The sequence below is a fragment of the Oncorhynchus tshawytscha genome, unplaced genomic scaffold (genome assembly GCF_018296145.1).
Source record: "Oncorhynchus tshawytscha isolate Ot180627B unplaced genomic scaffold, Otsh_v2.0 Un_contig_1191_pilon_pilon, whole genome shotgun sequence".
Taxonomy (NCBI): domain Eukaryota; kingdom Metazoa; phylum Chordata; class Actinopteri; order Salmoniformes; family Salmonidae; genus Oncorhynchus; species Oncorhynchus tshawytscha.
In genome coordinates this window covers 205,001-220,000 of record NW_024609605.1, presented here as the reverse complement: position 1 = coordinate 220,000, position 15,000 = coordinate 205,001, and the positions used below count along the sequence as shown (strand labels likewise).

At 46.1% G+C, this 15,000-nt stretch overlaps 1 protein-coding gene across 1 annotated transcript in view; it reads left to right on the top strand.

Moving 5' to 3' along the window:
• The window catches only part of LOC112240517 (thyrotropin-releasing hormone-degrading ectoenzyme-like), a gene marked incomplete at its 5' end in the record, with an annotated part of 150,819 nt that overhangs the window by 15,432 nt on the left and 120,387 nt on the right, over positions 1–15,000 (top strand). The gene's annotated exons all lie outside the window — the stretch shown is intronic.

Below are 15,000 nucleotides of genomic sequence, written 5' to 3'. Positions count from 1 at the left end.
CCCGCTCCAGAGGACAGGCCTCGGTGTAACGCTCATTCCTTCCACAATAAATGCAAATCCGACCATCACTCCCGGTGAGACAAAACCGCGAAAGAGCACTTTTTGCCAGTCCTGTCTGGTCCAGCGACGGTGGGTTTGTGCCCATAGGTGACGTTGTTGCAGGTGATGTCTGGTGAGGACCTGCCTTACAACAGGCCTACAAGCCCTCAGTCCAGCCTCTCTCAGCCTATTGCGGACAGTCTGAGCACTGATGGAGGGATTGTGCGTTCCTGGTGTAACTCGGGCAGTTGTTGTTGCTATCCTGTACCTGTCCTGCAAGTGTGATGTTCGGACGTACCGATCCTGTGCAGGTGTTGTTACACGTGGTCTGCCACTGTGAGGACGATCAGCTGTCCATCCTGTCTCCCTGTAGCGCTGTCTTAGGCGTCTCACAGTACAGACATTGCAATTTATTGCCCTGGATCTGCAGGGTGGATCTGCAGTCCTCATGCCTCCTTGCAGCATGCCTAAGGCACGTTCACGCAGATGAGTAGGGACCCTGGGCATCTTTCTTTTGGTGTTTTGGAGTCAGTAGAAAAGCCCCTTTAGTGTCCTAGTTTTCATAACTGTGACCTTAATTGCCTACCGTCTGTAAGCTGTTAGTGTCTTATGACCGTTCCACAGGTGCATGTTCATTAATTGTTTGTGATCTGTGAAGTTATTTGGATTTTTGCTAATTATCTTTGAAAGACAGGGTTCAGAAAAAGGGATGTTTCTTTTTTTTGCTGAGTTTACAACAGGCTTGGTGTGTAGTTGGTGTTTGTACAGATATCGGATCTTAATTTGACCAGTTTCGTCTCAGAAGTAAAATTAACTTGCATCAGGAGGATTTGATATTCTCAAAAAAACGGGAAATTTGTTTTGATAGGCTACAAAAAAATACACTTGTATTTTATAATTTAGACCAATATCTATCGTGTGTTATTAAGCTATATAAAATGACAGTTGTTGATGTGTGATTTGAGTTTTTTTTCCATTTGAATGTCTCAGTAGTAGGACCTGCAGTATTAGGACATGCATCCTGTCTAGTGAATGTCTCAGTAGTAGGACCTGCAGTATTGGGACATGCATCCTGTCTAGTGAATGTCTCAGTATTAGGACCTGCAGTATTGGGACATGCGTCCTGTCTAGTGAATGTCTCAGTAGTAGGACCTGCAGTATAAGGACATGCGTCCTGTCTAGTGAATGTCTCAGTAGTAGGACCTGCAGTATTGGGACATGCGTCCTGTCTAGTGAATGTCTCAGTAGTAGGACCTGCAGTATTAGGACATGCATCCTGTCTAGTGAATGTCTCAGTAGTAGGACCTGCAGTATTAGGACATGCATCCTGTCTAGTGAATGTCTCAGTAGTAGGACCTGCAGTATAAGGACATGCGTCCTGTCTAGTGAATGTCTCAGTAGTAGGACCTGCAGTATTGGGACATGCATCCTGTCTAGTGAATGTCTCAGTATTAGGACCTGCAGTATAAGGACATGCATCCTGTCTAGTGAATGTCTCAGTAGTAGGACCTGCAGTATAAGGACATGCATCCTGTCTAGTGAATGTCTCAGTAGTAGGACCTGCAGTATTGGGACATGCATCCTGTCTAGTGAATGTCTCAGTAGTAGGACCTGCAGTATAAGGACATGCATCCTGTCTAGTGAATGTCTCAGTAGTAGGACCTGCAGTATAAGGACATGCGTCCTGTCTAGTGAATGTCTCAGTAGTAGGACCTGCAGTATTGGGACATGCATCCTGTCTAGTGAATGTCTCAGTATTAGGACCTGCAGTATTGGGACATGCGTCCTGTCTAGTGAATGTCTCAGTAGTAGGACCTGCAGTATAAGGTCATGCGTCCTGTCTAGTGAATGTCTCAGTATTAGGACCTGCAGTATAAGGACATGCGTCCTGTCTAGTGAATGTCTCAATATTAGGACCTGCAGTATAAGGACATGCATCCTGTCTAGTGAATGTCTCAGTAGTAGGACCTGCAGTATAAGGACATGCATCCTGTCTAGTGAATGTCTCAGTAGTAGGACCTGCAGTATAAGGACATGCGTCCTGTCTAGTGAATGTCTCAGTATTAGGACCTGCAGTATAAGGACATGCATCCTGTCTAGTGAATGTCTCAGTAGTAGGACCTGCAGTATAAGGACATGCATCCTGTCTAGTGAATGTCTCAGTAGTAGGACCTGCAGTATAAGGACATGCATCCTGTCTAGTGAATGTCTCAGTATTAGGACCTGCAGTATAAGGACATGCATCCTGTCTAGTGAATGTCTCAGTATTAGGACCTGCAGTATTGGGACATGCATCCTGTCTAGTGAATGTCTCAGTATTAGGACCTGCAGTATTAGGACATGCATCCTGTCTAGTGAATGTCTCAGTATTAGGACCTGCAGTATAAGGACATGCATCCTGTCTAGTGAATGTCTCAGTATTAGGACCTGCAGTATTAGGACATGCATCCTGTCTAGTGAATGTCTCAGTATTAGGACCTGCAGTATAAGGACATGCATCCTGTCTAGTGAATGTCTCAGTATTAGGACCTGCAGTATTAGGACATGCATCCTGTCTAGTGAATGTCTCAGTAGTAGGACCTGCAGTATAAGGACATGCATCCTGTCTAGTGAATGTCTCAGTAGTAGGACCTGCAGTATAAGGACATGCATCCTGTCTAGTGAATGTCTCAGTAGTAGGACCTGCAGTATAAGGACATGCATCCTGTCTAGTGAATGTCTCAGTATTAGGACCTGCAGTATAAGGACATGCATCCTGTCTAGTGAATGTCTCAGTATTAGGACATGCATCCTGTCTAGTGAATGTCTCAGTATTAGGACATGCATCCTGTCTAGTGAATGTCTCAGTATTAGGACATGCATCCTGTCTAGTGAATGTCTCAGTATTAGGACATGCATCCTGTCTAGTGAATGTCTCAGTATTAGGACATGCATCCTGTCTAGTGAATGTCTCAGTAGTAGGACCTGCAGTATAAGGACATGCATCCTGTCTAGTGAATGTCTCAGTAGTAGGACCTGCAGTATAAGGACATGCATCCTGTCTAGTGAATGTCTCAGTATTAGGACCTGCAGTATAAGGACATGCATCCTGTCTAGTGAATGTCTCAGTATTAGGACCTGCAGTATAAGGACATGCATCCTGTCTAGTGAATGTCTCAGTAGTAGGACCTGCAGTATAAGGACATGCATCCTGTCTAGTGAATGTCTCAGTAGTAGGACATGCAGTATAAGGACATGCATCCTGTCTAGTGAATGTCTCAGTAGTAGGACCTGCAGTATTAGGACATGCATCCTGTCTAGTGAATGTCTCAGTAGTAGGACCTGCAGTATAAGGACATGCATCCTGTCTAGTGAATGTCTCAGTAGTAGGACCTGCAGTATAAGGACATGCATCCTGTCTAGTGAATGTCTCAGTAGTAGGACCTGCAGTATAAGGACATGCATCCTGTCTAGTGAATGTCTCAGTAGTAGGACCTGCAGTATAAGGACATGCATCCTGTCTAGTGAATGTCTCAGTAGTAGGACCTGCAGTATAAGGACATGCATCCTGTCTAGTGAATGTCTCAGTATTAGGACCTGCAGTATAAGGACATGCATCCTGTCTAGTGAATGTCTCAGTATTAGGACCTGCAGTATTAGGACATGCATCCTGTCTAGTGAATGTCTCAGTATTAGGACCTGCGTATAAGGACATGCATCCTGTCTAGTGAATGTCTCAGTAGTAGGACCTGCAGTATAAGGACATGCATCCTGTCTAGTGTGTTAGCGTGTGATCGAGCGAGAGAGAAAGAGAACTGCAGGTGTTCATTGAATTTATGTAAATCACGATGCTCATTTGAATATTGTTACTCATTGTTTATTTATTCCGCGCCTTATTATTTTTTAATTAAATTTTTCTGTTTGTATTGTTTTTCTTTTTTTCTCTCTCTGTATTGTTGGGAAGGGCCCGTAAGTAATCATTTCACTGTTAATCTACACCTGTTGTTGGGAAGGGCCCGTAAGTAATCATTTCACTGTTAATCTACACCTGTTGTTGGGAAGGGCCCGTAAGTAATCATTTCACTGTTAATCTACACCTGTTGTTGGGAAGGGCCCGTAAGTAATCATTTCACTGTTAATCTACACCTGTTGTTGGGAAAGGCCCGTAAGTAATCATTTCACTGTTAATCTACACCTGTTGTTGGGAAGGGCCCGTAAGTAATCATTTCACTGTTAATCTACACCTGTTGTTGGGAAGGGCCCGTAAGTAATCATTTCACTGTTAATCTACACCTGTTGTTGGGAAGGGCCCGTAAGTAATCATTTCACTGTTAATCTACACCTGTTGTTGGGAAGGGCCCGTAAGTAATCATTTCACTGTTAATCTACACCTGTTGTTGGGAAGGGCCCGTAAGTAATCATTTCACTGTTAATCTACACCTGTTGTTGGGAAGGGCCCGTAAGTAATCATTTCACTGTTAATCTACACCTGTTGTTGGGAAGGGCCCGTAAGTAATCATTTCACTGTTAATCTACACCTGTTGTTGGGAAGGGCCCGTAAGTAATCATTTCACTGTTAATCTACACCTGTTGTTGGGAAGGGCCCGTAAGTAATCATTTCACTGTTAATCTACACCTGTTGTTGGGAAGGGCCCGTAAGTAATCATTTCACTGTTAATCTACACCTGTTGTTGGGAAGGGCCCGTAAGTAATCATTTCACTGTTAATCTACACCTGTTGTTGGGAAGGGCCCGTAAGTAATCATTTCACTGTTAATCTACACCTGTTGTTGGGAAGGGCCCGTAAGTAATCATTTCACTGTTAATCTACACCTGTTGTTGGGAAGGGCCCGTAAGTAATCATTTCACTGTTAATCTACACCTGTTGTTGGGAAGGGCCCGTAAGTAATCATTTCACTGTTAATCTACACCTGTTGTTGGGAAGGGCCCGTAAGTAATCATTTCACTGTTAATCTACACCTGTTGTTGGGAAGGGCCCGTAAGTAATCATTTCACTGTTAATCTACACCTGTTGTTGGGAAGGGCCCGTAAGTAATCATTTCACTGTTAATCTACACCTGTTGTTGGGAAGGGCCCGTAAGTAATCATTTCACTGTTAATCTACACCTGTTGTTGGGAAGGGCCCGTAAGTAATCATTTCACTGTTAATCTACACCTGTTGTTGGGAAGGGCCCGTAAGTAATCATTTCACTGTTAATCTACACCTGTTGTTGGGAAGGGCCCGTAAGTAATCATTTCACTGTTAATCTACACCTGTTGTTGGGAAGGGCCCGTAAGTAATCATTTCACTGTTAATCTACACCTGTTGTTGGGAAGGGCCCGTAAGTAATCATTTCACTGTTAATCTACACCTGTTGTTGGGAAGGGCCCGTAAGTAATCATTTCACTGTTAATCTACACCTGTTGTTGGGAAGGGCCCGTAAGTAATCATTTCACTGTTAATCTACACCTGTTGTTGGGAAGGGCCCGTAAGTAATCATTTCACTGTTAATCTACACCTGTTGTTGGGAAGGGCCCGTAAGTAATCATTTCACTGTTAATCTACACCTGTTGTTGGGAAGGGCCCGTAAGTAATCATTTCACTGTTAATCTACACCTGTTGTTGGGAAGGGCCCGTAAGTAATCATTTCACTGTTAATCTACACCTGTTGTTGGGAAGGGCCCGTAAGTAATCATTTCACTGTTAATCTACACCTGTTGTTGGGAAGGGCCCGTAAGTAATCATTTCACTGTTAATCTACACCTGTTGTTGGGAAGGGCCCGTAAGTAATCATTTCACTGTTAATCTACACCTGTTGTTGGGAAGGGCCCGTAAGTAATCATTTCACTGTTAATCTACACCTGTTGTTGGGAAGGGCCCGTAAGTAAGCATTTCACTGTTAATCTACACCTGTTGTTGGGAAGGGCCCGTAAGTAATCATTTCACTGTTAATCTACACCTGTTGTTGGGAAGGGCCCGTAAGTAATCATTTCACTGTTAATCTACACCTGTTGTTGGGAAGGGCCCGTAAGTAATCATTTCACTGTTAATCTACACCTGTTGTTGGGAAGGGCCCGTAAGTCAGCATTTCACTGTTAATCTACACCTGTTGTTTACAACGCATGTGACAAATACAACTTGATTTGAATTTCCTGTGGTACAGAAACATTTTCTGCAAAAACAGAGTGATCAAATTAAGATATTACATACGTAGTTTATAGTTTTAAATTGTATTAGAGAAGAATCCCCTTCTTTTTGGCTTCAGGTGAGAAAGCAGCAGTGACTTAACAATGCCATAGCCAGGCAGGTAGACTACACCTACAGATGTAGGATCTTCATTTGAGCCAGTTTGCTACAACAGGAACTGATCCTGCATCAACAGGAAATGTGAGTTATTATATGGATTATAATTAATGGAAATGTTTTGTAGGGATTGATACGTTTTCATCAGGGCAAATCAAGTCTGACATTTCAAAGTGGAAATTACAAACTTTAGAAGCCTCAGCAACATAAGAGTGATCAAAGAAAGATCCTACATCTGTAGGCTGGCATGAATCTGGAGTAAAATAGCAAGATGTCTTTAGGTTGTTCCTATCTCTGCATCTTTATGGCCCTAGCAAATATCTAAATAGCAAGACAAATGAATGAACTTTCTCCAAGAAAGTGCTTAGTCAGAGGGTTCATCTGACATCTCTCATTAATCCATTCTACCTCACTAGGTGGAAGTCCAACGTGTTCCCGGCTTATGTCGCCAAAAATGTAAAGCTGAAAGCCTGCAACAAGAGAACACGGCACTTCTTTTGTCATCTAAATTAAAAAAGGCTGTATTAGATTGGTTTACCACACTGTTATATTAAGATTATGTTATATTAAGATGTTTATTTTTACACCTTGAACCACATGATGATAAACAGAAGCTGTCAGTGTCCCAACAGCAGTGATGTGAGGTGACAGGCAGACAACACCAGACCACCACCAGGGACCATGCTCCTCTATTGACCTTCAGCACTAGGGAGGGATGGAGGGATGGAGGGATGGAGAGGGGGAGAGGCCCGAGGGAGAGAGAGGGAGAGAGGGAGAGAGGGAGGGAGGGAGGGGGAGGGCCCGAGAGAGAGGAGAGAGAGAGAGTTAGGGAGAGGAGAGAGGGAGGGAGACAGAGAGAGAGAGAGACAGAGAGAGAGAGAGAGAGAGAGAGAGAGACAGAGAGAGAGAGAGAGAGAGAGAGAGAGAGAGAGAGAGAGACAGAGAGAGAGAGAGAGAGACAGAGAGAGAGAGACAGAGAGGATCAGGGGATGTTTAACCTCCTTCACTGGATGTCTCGTTCTTGTCCAATGCCACGAGCTCTGCTTCCTTCCATTCCTCCATCTGTCCATCTGTCCAGCCTGGCTGGGCACTGAGTGGGCTTCAGAGGGGTTGAGGAGGACAGGAGGGCAGCTGGTTTGGGCCTTGGCCTGGGGGTACAGGGGAGAGATGTCACTACCACTCATACTGAAACAGGCTGCCCTCATTGACAGTGCAATGTGTGTGTGTGTGTGTGTGTGTGTGTTGTGTGTGTTAAATGTGTGTGTGTGTGTGTGCAATCACTTAGCTGAATTGTGAGAATGCAGCCTGAGGGCTGGAACAATGCCATGCTGCCACTGCTTTGTGGCACACTTAGCTGGAGGATGAAGGGAAAGAGGGAGAGATGAATGGAAACAGCCTGAGGATGCTGGAGGAAGGAAATGGAGTGCTGCCACTGCTTTAATACATGAGGAGATGGAAGGATGAAGGGGAAAGAGGGAGAGATGTGGGGAAGGAAGGATTGAGGGAGGGAAAGAGGGAGAGATGTGGGGAAGGAAGGATTGAGGGAGGGAAAGAGGGAGAGATGTGGGGAAGGAAGGATTGAGGGAGGGAAAGAGGGAGAGATGTGGGGAAGGAAGGTTTGAGGGAAAATAGGGAGATGTCTTTAGGGAGGGAAAGAGGGAGAGATGTGGGGAAGGAAGGATCTGAGGGAAGAAAATGAATGAGAGATGTGGGGAAGGAAGGCTTGAGAGGGAAAGAGGGAGAGATGTTTGAGGGAGGGAAAGAGGGAGAGATGTGGGGAAGGAAGGCTTGAGGGAGGGAAAGAGGGAGAGATGTGGGGAAAAGGAAGTAAAGCTGAAAGGGAGGCAAAGAGGGAGAGATGTGGGGAAGGAAATTAGGGAAAAGAGGGTATTAGATGTGGGGAAGGAAGGCTTGAGGGAGGGAAAGATTAGATATGTAAGGAAGGTTATTTTTAGGGAGGGAAAGAGGGAGATATGTGGGAAGGTTTGAGGGTCCCAAAGAGGGAGAGATGTGGGGAAGGAAGGTTTGAGGGAGGGAAAGAGGGAGAGATGTGGGGAAGGAAGGTTTGAGGGAGGGAAAGAGGGAGAGATGGGGGAAGGAAGGATGGAGGGAGGGAAAGAGGGAGAGATGTGGGGAAGGGATTGAGGGAGGGAAAGAGGGAGAGATGGGGGAAGGAAGGTTTGAGGGAGGGAAAGAGGGAGAGGGAGGAAGGGAGGGAAAGAGGGAGAGAGAGAGAGAGAAGGATGGGGGAGGGAAAGAGGGAGAGAGTGAGGGGAAAGAGGAGAGAAAGAGGGAGAGAGAGGAAGGATTGAGGGAGGGAAAGAGGGAGAGATGTGGGGAAGGAAGGCCTTGAGGGAGGGAAAGAGGGAGAGATGTGGGGAAGGAAGGATCTGAGGGAGGGCTGGGGAGAGATGTGGGGAAGGAAGGCTTGAGGGAGGAAAGAGGGAGAGATGTGGGGAAGGAAGGATGGAGGGAGGGAAAGAGGGAGAGATGTGGGGAAGGAAGGTTTGAGGGAGGGAAAGAGGGCCCTCAGATGTGAAGGAAGGTTTGAGGGAGGGAAAGAGGGAGAGATGTGGGGAAGGAAGGATGGAGGGAGGGAAAGAGGGAGAGATGAAGGAAGGATGGAGGGAGGGAAAGAGGTGCGTGCGTGTGTGGGGAAGGAGAGCTGAAGAGTTGAATGGAAAGAGCCTGAGGGCTGGGGAAGGAAGGATTGAGGGAGGGAAAGAGGGAGAGATGCTTTAAGGGAAAGAGGGAGAGATGTGGGAAGGAAGGCTTGAGGGAAAAGAGGGAGAGATGTGGGGAAGGAAGGATTGAGGGAGGGAAAGAGGGAGAGATGTGGGGAAGGAAGGCTTGAGGGAGGAAAGAGGGAGAGATGTGGGGAAGGAAGGCTTGAGGGAGGGAAAGAGGGAGAGATGTGGGGAAGGAAGGATTGGGAGGGAAAGAGGGAGAGATGTGGGGAAGGAAGGATTGAGGGAGGGAAAGAGGGAGAGATGTGGGGGAAGGTTTGAAGGGAAAGAGGGAGAGATGTGGGGAAGGAAGGCTTGAGGGAGGGAAAGAGGGAGAGATGTGGGGAAGGAAGGATTGAGGGAGGGAAAGAGGGAGAGATGTGGGGAAGGAAGGCTTGAGGGAGGGAAAGAGGGAGAGATGTGGGGAAGGAAGGATTGAGGGAGGGAAAGAGGGAGAGATGTGGGGAAGGAAGGATTGAGGGAGGGAAAGAGGGAGAGATGTGGGGAAGGAAGGATTGAGGGAGGGAAAGAGGGAGAGATGTGGGGAAGGAAGGAAGGATTGAGGGAAGGAAAGAGGGAGAGATGTGGGGAAGGAAGGCTTGAGAGAGGGAAAGAGGGAGAGATGTAGGGAAGGAAGGTTTGAGGGAGGGAAAGAGGGAGAGATGTGGGGAAGGAAGGATTGAGGGAGGGAAAGAGGAGGTAGGGGGGTATGGGAGTAGGGGTGGAGAGAGTGAGGTGGCAGGATGAAGGGAAAGAGGGAGAGATGTGGGGAAGGAAGGATTGAGGGAGGGAAAGAGGGAGAGATGTGGGGAAGGAAGGGTTGAGGGAGGGAAAGAGGAGGTAAGGGGGTATGGGAGTAGGGGTGGAGAGAGTGAGGTGGCAGGAGGGAGGGCTAGAAGGAAGGGAGAGAGGTAGAACAGACAGAGGGAAGGACGAGAGATGGGGAGGAATGACGGGAGGAGGGAGGTAGAGATAGGGGAGGAAAGACAGGGTAGGAAGGAGGTAGAGATAGGGGAGGAGGGAGGTAGAGATAGGGAGGAGGACAGGGGAGGAGGACAGGGGAGGAGGGACAGTAGAGATAGGGGAGGGAGGGACAGGGGAGGAGGGAGGTAGAGATAGGGGAGGAGGGAGGTAGAGATAGGGGAGGAGGACAGGGGAGGAGGAGTAGAGATAGGGGAGGAGGGACAGGGGAGGAGGGAGGTAGAGATAGGGGAGGGGAGAGGGAGGGGAGGTAGAGATAGGGGAGGGAGGGACAGGGGAGGAGGGAGGTAGAGATAGGGGAGGAGGGACAGGGGAGGAGGGAGGTAGAGATAGGGGAGGAAAGACAGGGTATGAAGGAGGTAGAGATAGGGGAGGAGGGAGGTAGAGATAGGTGAGGAAGGACAGGGGAGTAGGGAGGTAGAGATAGGGGAGGAGGGACAGGGGAGGAGGGAGATAGAGATAGGGGAGGAGGGACAGGGGAGGAGGTAGAGATAGGGGAGGAGGGACAGGGGAAGAGGGAGGTAGAGATAGGGGAGGAGGGAGATAGAGATAGGGGAGGAGGGACAGGGGAGGAGGTAGAGATAGGGGAGGAGGGACAGGGGGAGGGAGGTAGAGATAGGGGAGGAGGGACAGGGGAGAAGGGAGATGGAGATAGGGGAGGAGGGAGGTAGAGATAGGGGTGGAAGGATAGGGGAGGAGGGAGGTAGAGATAGGTGAGGATGGACAGGGGAGGTTATTGGTGATGGTGTGGGGTCCAGGGATGTAATGTATTGGTGATGGTGTGGGGTCCAGGGATGTAATGTTATTGGTGATGGTGTGTTATCATCAGTCAGACCCAATACCCTGGCTGTGTGTGTTATCATCAGTCAGACCCAATACCCTGGCTGTGTGTGTTATCATCAGTCAGACCCAATACCCTGGCTGTGTGTGTTATTACCAGTCAGACCCAATACCCTGGCTGTGTGTGTTATTATCAGTCAGACCAAATACCCTGGCTGTGTGTGTTATTACCAGTCAGACCCAATACCCTGGCTGTGTGTGTTATCATCAGTCAGACCCAATACCCTGGCTGTGTGTGTTATTATCAGTCAGACCCAATACCCTGGCTGTGTGTGTTATCATCAGTCAGACCCAATACCCTGGCTGTGTGTGTTATCATCAGTCAGACCCAATACCCTGGCTGTGTGTGTTATTATCAGTCAGACCCAATACCCTGGCTGTGTGTGTTATTATCAGTCAGACCCAATACCCTGGCTGTGTGTGTTATCATCAGTCAGACCCAATACCCTGGCTGTGTGTGTTATCATCAGTCAGACCCAATACCCTGGCTGTGTGTGTTATTATCAGTCAGACCCAATACCCTGGCTGTGTGTGTTATCATCAGTCAGACCCAATACCCTGGCTGTGTGTGTTATCATCAGTCAGACCCAATACCCTGGCTGTGTGTGTTATCATCAGTCAGACCCAATACCCTGGCTGTGTGTGTTATTATCAGTCAGACCCAATACCCTGGCTGTGTGTGTTATCATCAGTCAGACCCAATACCCTGGCTGTGTGTGTTATCATCAGTCAGACCCAATACCCTGGCTGTGTGTGTTATCATCAGTCAGACCCAATACCCTGGCTGTGTGTGTTATCATCAGTCAGACCCAATACCCTGGCTGTGTGTGTTATTACCAGTCAGACCCAATACCCTGGCTGTGTGTGTTATTATCAGTCAGACCCAATACCCTGGCTGTGTGTTATTACCAGTCAGACCCAATACCCTGGCTGTGTGTGTTATTATCAGTCAGACCCAATACCCTGGCTGTGTGTGTTATTATCAGTCAGACCCAATACCCTGGCTGTGTGTGTTATTATCAGTCAGACTGAGACGACGGAACGGAAGAATCTTGCCTTCATGAGTTGTTTGTGCCGTTCACCACTAATATCCCTCACCACTAATATCCCTCACCACTAATATCCCTCACCACTAATATCCCTCACCACTAATATCCCTCACCACTAATATCCCTCACCGGCAGGATTCTACACGGGATCCAAGGAGGCCGAGGATGTAATGGGCCTGTTGTAATTACACCCCGATGATTCATCTTCACAGCCAGACATCGCCTTACCAATTTAGTCCAATCCCTGTACTAACGGCTGTTCGAAGCAGCCCCATCTATCTGCTGTAAATGACTCACATTACAGTACGCCACGCGATAGTGTAGCGTAATAACAGGCTGATCAATGGATCTGAATACTAAAGGTCAATTGGTAAAAGACAACAAAACATAATTTATATTTTACAACACAGATCACTGCACACAATATACTACAGACAGTATAGACAAGGTATTCACACAACTCACATCAATATACTACAGACAGTATAGACAAGGTATTCACACAACCTACTTTAATACAATGTCCAATATTCTATAGACAGTACTAAGTAGGTATGGCAACACTGTTGTATACAGTAGTCATTTACAGTGGTGCTGTTGTATACAGTAGTCATTTACAGTGGTGCTGTTGTGTACAGTAGTAGGCTGCAAGATCTGTTTCCTTTCACAGTCTTCAGGCACTGCCTGAGACATGATCTATAGTATACATAGATCTACAGTCTGAGAGACACAGTTCTAGTGATGCTGTTCTGTACAGTAGTCATTTACAGTGAGTGCTGTTCTGCACAGTAGTAGAGACATACAGTGATGCTGTTGTGTACAGTAGTAGAATACAGTGATGCTGTTGTGTACAGTAGTCATTTACAGTGGTGCTGTTCTGCACAGTAGTAGAATACAGTGATGCTGTTGTGTACAGTAGTAGGCTGCAAGATCTGTTTCCTTTCACCAACTCTGTTTCCTTTCCCAACTCTTCAGGCACTGCCTCTGAGAGACATAGATCTATAATCAGGAGACCTCTGAGAGACACAGTTCTATAATCAGGAGACCTCTGAGAGACATAGTTCTATAACCAGGAGACCTCTGAGAGACACAGTTCTATAATCAGGAGACCTCTGAGAGACACAGTTCTATAATCAGGAGACCTCTGAGAGACATAGTTCTAGAATCAGTAGACCTCTGAGAGACATAGATCTATAGGGAGACATAGATCTATAATCAGGAGACCTCTGAGAGACATAGATCTATAGGGAGACATAGATCTATAATCAGGAGACCTCTGAGAGACATAGTTCTATAATCAGGAGACCTCTGAGAGACATAGTTCTATAATCAGGAGACCTCTGAGAGACATAGTTCTATGGAGAGACATAGTTCTATAATCAGGAGACCTCTGAGAGACATAGTTCTATAATCAGGAGACCTCTGAGAGACATAGTTCTATAACCAGTAGACCTCTGAGAGACATAGTTCTATAAGACATAGTTCTAGAATCAGGAGACCTCTGAGAGACATAGTTCTATAACCAGGAGACCTCTGAGAGACATAGTTCTATAATCAGGAGACCTCTGAGAGACACAGTTCTATAATCAGGAGACCTCTGAGAGACATAGTTCTATAATCAGTAGACCTCTGAGAGACATAGTTCTAGAATCAGGAGACATCTGAGAGACATAGTTCTATAACCAGTAGACCTCTGAGAGACATAGTTCTATAGACAGACATAGTTCTAGAATCAGGAGACATCTGAGAGACATAGTTCTATAACCAGTAGACCTCTGAGAGACATAGTTCTATAGAGAGACATAGTTCTAGATCAGGAGACCTCTGAGAGACATAGATCTATAATCAGGAGACCTCTGAGAGACATAGTTCTAGAATCAGGAGACCTCTGAGAGACATAGTTCTAGAATCAGGAGCCCTCTGAGAGACATAGTTCTAGAATCAGGAGACCTCTGAGAGACATAGTTCTAGAATCAGGAGACCTCTGAGAGACATAGTTCTAGAATCAGGAGCCCTCTGAGAGACATAGTTCTAGAATCAGGAGACCTCTGAGAGACATAGTTCTAGAATCAGGAGCCCTCTGAGAGACATAGTTCTAGAATCAGGAGCCCTCTGAGAGACATAGTTCTAGAATCAGGAAACAGATATTCCATGTTCCTTTTTCCTTCTTTCTCTCCTCCAATCCCATTGTTGAACTCTCCTTGCTGTCCACACCAGGCTGGAGATCATTAAACCCCCAACCAGTAAATTGAGTCGAGTCTGCAACCTCCTGACTTGATATCTAACTACCAAACTTGTTAAATCCTGCCGCTGTCCCGCTGTCTCAGCTGGCCGGCTGTGTTGACCCTCTCGTACAGCCTTTCCTTGAGCCCACCATCACAGCGGATTCATGAAATGCATCAATCGGAGAGAATAGTTCGAAAAATAAACAACGATAATCATAATATTATAATTTAAGATATAATTTAGAAATAATAATTTCGTATAATTTCATATTATAACTTGTAAAGAATACTTAAGAGTACATCATTTGCTGACCACCCTGCCTTTGAGTAGTTAGGTCTCTTTCCCTGCTAACGATATGCTATCCAAAATAGCGAAGTAGCCGAATAGGCAGTGTGATAAGATGTTGGGGCCTGTGTTGTTGGGGGAATCTGACAGTGAATTATGTGAAGATATATACTGACATTATTCTAGTTGAGGTATGTGGCACAGAAACATGGCTGTACATTGTGACTACTGGGAACTCATTATAAATAGTTGAAAAGCAGCCTTGGCTTGGCGTGCTCACAGACGTTGGGCTGTAGACAGGCAACATGTCTCACTCTACATATACTCGGAAGATACGCACAAGTCCCAAGCTTCTCATTCACTGGGGAAGAGAATTTGAGTAAGACGGACATTTTTTTTTTTTTTTTTTTTTTTTTTTTTTTAGTCTTGGAGTTTTGACAATTCTGCAATATTTATTTTGTTTTATTACATGAGGTGCCACATAAGAACACATTGACAAATCTCTCCTTCCCAGTTGGGCATAATTTGCATAAATCAAATTGATATTCTATTGAAAGGGATTAGCTGTGCAT